The sequence below is a fragment of the Vollenhovia emeryi genome, unplaced genomic scaffold (assembly GCF_000949405.1).
Source record: "Vollenhovia emeryi isolate VEMERY1.0 unplaced genomic scaffold, V.emery_V1.0 DF939376.1, whole genome shotgun sequence".
Taxonomy (NCBI): Eukaryota; Metazoa; Arthropoda; class Insecta; order Hymenoptera; family Formicidae; genus Vollenhovia; species Vollenhovia emeryi.
The window spans coordinates 14,830-20,169 of record NW_011966990.1 but is presented as its reverse complement, the minus strand read 5'-3'; positions in this window follow the sequence as shown (position 1 = coordinate 20,169).

Below are 5,340 nucleotides of genomic sequence, written 5' to 3'. Positions count from 1 at the left end.
GTTTCCTTCGTGCGCGCGGAGAGATGGAGCGCAAGAGAGAGAGAGAGAGAGAGAGAGAGAGAGAGAGAGAGAGAGAGAGAGAGAGAGAGAGAGAGAGAGAGAGAGAGAGAGAAAGAGAGAGAGAGAGAGAGGGTGGCGGAGGAAGGTGAAGAGAAGGATATCGAGAGATGCAGGGACGTTTATTGCCTAGGCCCGCGATCTAGGGCGCTCGTGATTTATTATAAGCCGACCAACAAAATTACATCTTGGCTTCGCTCTCAAGGCGTAATTTTGTACAAATTGTAACGTATTCAGAAAAATTTGGGAATAAATGTAGCTCTATGAACGTTGCAACGAAACGTTTGTGATTTATTATAAGCCGCCCTTATGAAAAAAACACTCAAGTTTTGAGTGTTAACACCCAAGTGTCCGAATTTACTCTCAAATCATTATATATTTCATACGTTTGCCATGTGCGGTGATAAAAATGTATACTTATACCCATACAGCACAGGTAGATTAGTATATACGCAGTATGATGCAAACGTAGATTGTGTATATCCCATTAATATTTGAAATACGTACCACGATATTTTGAGAATGTACGGAGGATGTTTCTATGTCTGTCCTAGAAGTCTACTCAGTATATACTGGGAATATTTCTTGGTATATCATAAGTATATTAATAAAATATTTTGATCACATAATTAATTGCCTGGTCAGGTTTTCCTTATCAAGACCTCATGACTTGCCCCTTGTTACGCCATATAATTTCTAACAGGAGGGTAGTAGGGCAACAGGGAGGTAGTAGGCTTCCTATTAAAAATAAGTATTTCATTTTTTAACCTAATTTTTAAAGTGTGTTAAATTATGTAATCATCAAAAGTATATTGAAGTTTATCCATGATACAGAAAACCAACTGTTATATCATATCGGCTCGCCTCTTATACTAATACAAAATAATTTTTACTTACGAGAAAGGCTAACGCGCGATCGCCACGTCGCAACAGTGAGTGCAGTTACTAGTACTACATGTTCTGAAAATATACGAGAATATGCGAAAAATAATATACTACTAAAAATGTTCTAGGGATGATCTCAGTATGTTAAATACAGTACGTTTTAAAAATTTACATTATAGTTTTAGAATATACGTAACAATATATTCTGATAATATACGATATATATACGAGAAATAATATACTGTAAAAGATGTTCTGAAAACATCCTAAAAAATATACGAAAACTGATATACCACAGGAGATATTATAGAGATATTCTCAGTATATTATGTACAGTACATACATTCATAGTATGAGTACAGAATATTCGTATAATATCATGTGCTGTCTGGGTATGCATAAATTATACAAAAAAGATGAATACAAAGACGTTTGTACGATTTTAGTAAATCTAAAATAGTAGACACGATTTTAGTAAATCTATAAAAATTGTAGACTATTATAAATCATCTCGTTGGTAATATAACAAGATAAAATATCCAAGAGAACAAAAATCATACTTGGAAATTATTTTTGAAATTTATGTGAAGAGAGAAAGAAAGAACAAAGATTCGTGCGGTTTGTACAAAAAGTACACGTTTCCTCAAAAACTTGTCTACGACGAATAATTATAAGAAATGTACAAGTCGAAAATGCAATTTAACATTAACAGATACGAGCGTTTTATCTCCAAATATTCCTCTGAGAGATCGATAAAGCGAGATAAGCGTTGCACCAATAACTATGATTTTTACACGTTTTCTTTATTTATTCGTTAAGTAATCATACGGGCTCTAGGGTTCATAAATGCCATAGAGCGGCCCTGACGAGAGACGAAGGAAGCAGCGGGACCATTGTGCGATCGACATGGCCTGGTCGATAGGAGAGGAAATTCTCTCCGGATGAAGAGAAGGAAAAGAAGTTGCCGTGGGATCCGCACGAGGGAAATGGGGAGGGAGGCCGAAGGGACCTCGACGGGTTCTGCACCGCTCTCCGTTGCAGGCGCAATCTCCTCTCTTACCTGAGATGATTAAACCCGCGGGAGATAACGGCCTCGGAACACGAAGTGGTCCAGCGCGTCCTCCCGTCCTCTCCTCACTCGGTTCCCCCGCATTCCACTGTGGTATTAACCCTAGAGCCGAGTAGAATGTTGAAGCAACGACTGGCTGGCTGGCTCTGGCTGGGTAGTCGCTTCTCATTACTTATGATCTTGACGGAGAGAGAAAGATCGTTATTGATTTGACAAAGGACCTCGCACTTTTCTTATGGAAAATCGGTTTAGATGAAATTTAGATGAAACGGTTGAAACTTTACCATCTTGTACTTCAAGTGATACTGATCAAACATTACCATTACCACAAATCAATTCTATATTATAATTATAATTCTATATTATTTACCACTTAAGTGGTAAAACTCCTGTTTAGGGGAGCCTGCTCCAATGATCTTGATCTTGACGTGTATTGTCAAGGTCACCCTTCTGAGTGACCTTTAAAAGGTTTCAGCCGTCACTCGTTGTTTGTTAAAAAGATAGATTGTAATGTACTTACAATGCGTATCGAGTTACTCGAGTGGTTAGGTTAGTCGAGTTGGCTACTTTTGAAACTGTATTTATTTTTATAGCTTCACGTACTATTTTGAAATTATCCCAGCGCGATGAAAATAAGTAAAATAAAGCATCGCCTCGGTGGAATGGAATAATTATAAAGAAAGATTGATTCTCTTGCAGTTATCGAAAAGACAAAGTCGCTTCTTTCTCCAGTTCTCTAGTTCTTTTTAAGAAGTCCCAAGCAGCCTTAATTAATTGATCCTTCTAACGCGGCCATTGGCAGCCAGTCCAGACAATATCGACGTGACTCATTCTTCCTGTTAAATCTTTTTCCATTTTTCATAAGCGAGACCATTCAGTAGGATAATTTATGATGGATGAAATGGACCGAATCGACAATTCAGACGGACAGATGAAAATTAAATAAAAATAAAAATGCTGCAGTTAATTCGTCTCGTTACTTCCCGATCCGTTTCCCTCGCGCAAAATCTCCTAGCGAGATCGATCGTACACCGTAGACCGCTGTAGACCGTAGACCGTAGAGCGCATCTCAAGTCGAATTGACCAGGAAGCCGTCGCCGTTAGATATTAGCGCGAGATATGTGCGACTAATTATATCGAGCGGCATTATTAATCATCTCTGAAGTAACGTATCCCGCGCGATCTCTCTCGCGGATCCCGATCTCATTACAACTCTGTTGCATTCCGGGCTAATTATCGTCGCTGCACGTGGGTAAGCACGTGGCCGGCGCGATCGTGCGCGCGCGCGCGGGCGTGCGCTTTAATCTGCCCGGCAAATCTAGCTGAACGCACAAATTGCGCGCACGCTATGCCGAATTGCATAATAGATCGGCCGAGAGCGATAACGCCCGGCGGTCTCTCATTTCGGGTGCCTCATCGCGGGCGGGGCTCGTTACTGGCGCGATCGCGCGATATCGTCCGGACTTAGAGGTGTAAATTTATTCTCGCGTCGAAGACTGCTTAATACATCGTTTCGTTCACGCGGCTTCGTTATTCGCGCGCTCGCCGCCGCGGCTGGCCCGCCGAGCGTTACGTCGAATCAGGAAACGGAATTAGGGAAACGGAAGGAAACGAGTGGAGAAGCGAGACTAGTTAACGGTGACGATACGTAGATACGTACGCGCGTTATTGCTCTCGGAAGCCTCGGCCGGACCGGACTGCCGCCCGCGGCGTCCGGGACGGAAATCAAATGTATCGACGATTCGCCAGACTTGTTACGTCTTATAAATTTAAATTAATTTAAACTTATCTGCAACATGTGCAAACTCGTGTATTCTAATTTCTAAATTGTAGCTTCAAGATTATCATACCTAGCTTTAACAAACCATGAGGTATTATACATATACCCATATAGCACAGAAAGTTAAAATAATGTTGCTGAAACGTTGCATTGTTGAATATTGAAGTATAAATATCTTTTCTACGTGGAATCTAGATTAATGTTTGTACATTAATTCTTTATATTGCTGCAATGTTAAAACAATCTTGAACAAATTATTACCCAGACAGCACACCATGTCTAAAAAGACAGCTTTAAGACGTCTTTAAGTCTAAAAGACGTTTTTAAGTCTAAAAGACGTCTTAAAGACGTCTTTATGATGTCATTTAGATATGTGTGCTGTCTGGGTATTTTTTGACACTCAAATAGATACTTAAAAAATATATAATTATGAAATGCATAATATAAAACAATTCAATTCCAGCACTTCCTACAGTTGTAAAAAATATTCTGCTAAACGCGACCAATGTTAACTCAATATAATTTAACAATGCTAGGTGAATGTTGAATTGTAACGTTTACAAAACCCCACACAGCACATGATATAATTCGAATATTCTGTACTCATACTGAATGTTCTATGATAATACAGGATAAACTGAGAACATTCGTATACCCATACAGCACCAAACCTTTCAGAAACCTTCAAAAACATTGCAACATTGCAAATTGTAATGTAATATTGCAGAGACGATTCACAGAGACATTCAATTGTAATACTTCGCCGACAATGTTTCAATAACCTTGTAGAAATATTATAAAGTTTGCAAAATATATTTGTAATGTATTATGATATTCTTTAGATTTTTCAAATTTATATTATTTCTCATATATTCCAAACGCAGCCTAATAGCATGTATAGCAACGCTACTTGATAGTCCCGTAATTTCCGATATTGCCGGTATCGGTCTTCTCCGTCCACGTTGTCCATGTTCAAAAGTGTATCTTCGCGACCTCCAACGTGTCTCTTAATATCACTCTAATCCACGGTAATTTTTATTCCTATATAAATATATTAAAATAAACCACAAATTTGATAATAATTTTCTAATATGTAAAGTACCTACTTCAGATTTTAATAGATGAAGTTTGAGAATATATATGACATCCGATAAGAATAAGATAATATAAGAAAAAATGTTGCAAATTTTTCTTATATGTATATCTCTTGGGTGTCTTTACATTCTCAAATTTTATTTATTAGGTTGTTCGAAAAGTTCGTTTCTAATTTCCCATGTATTATACATATACAGGAAATTTAAAACAAACTTTCCGAACAACCTATTAAAATCTTAAGTATCCTGTATATTTATATAAATAACGCATAATAAAATCAATATTACAAATACATTGCACCGTGTCATTGTTGCAATGTTACATTGTAATATCTGAGGAAGAACATTTCAATGTTGCTTCAAACTTGCAGCAACGTTGCTGAAACATTTCGCAACCTCCATGCAATGTTACAATGTTACAGTGAAAGGTGTATGCAACGTTTTTGCAATCTGTC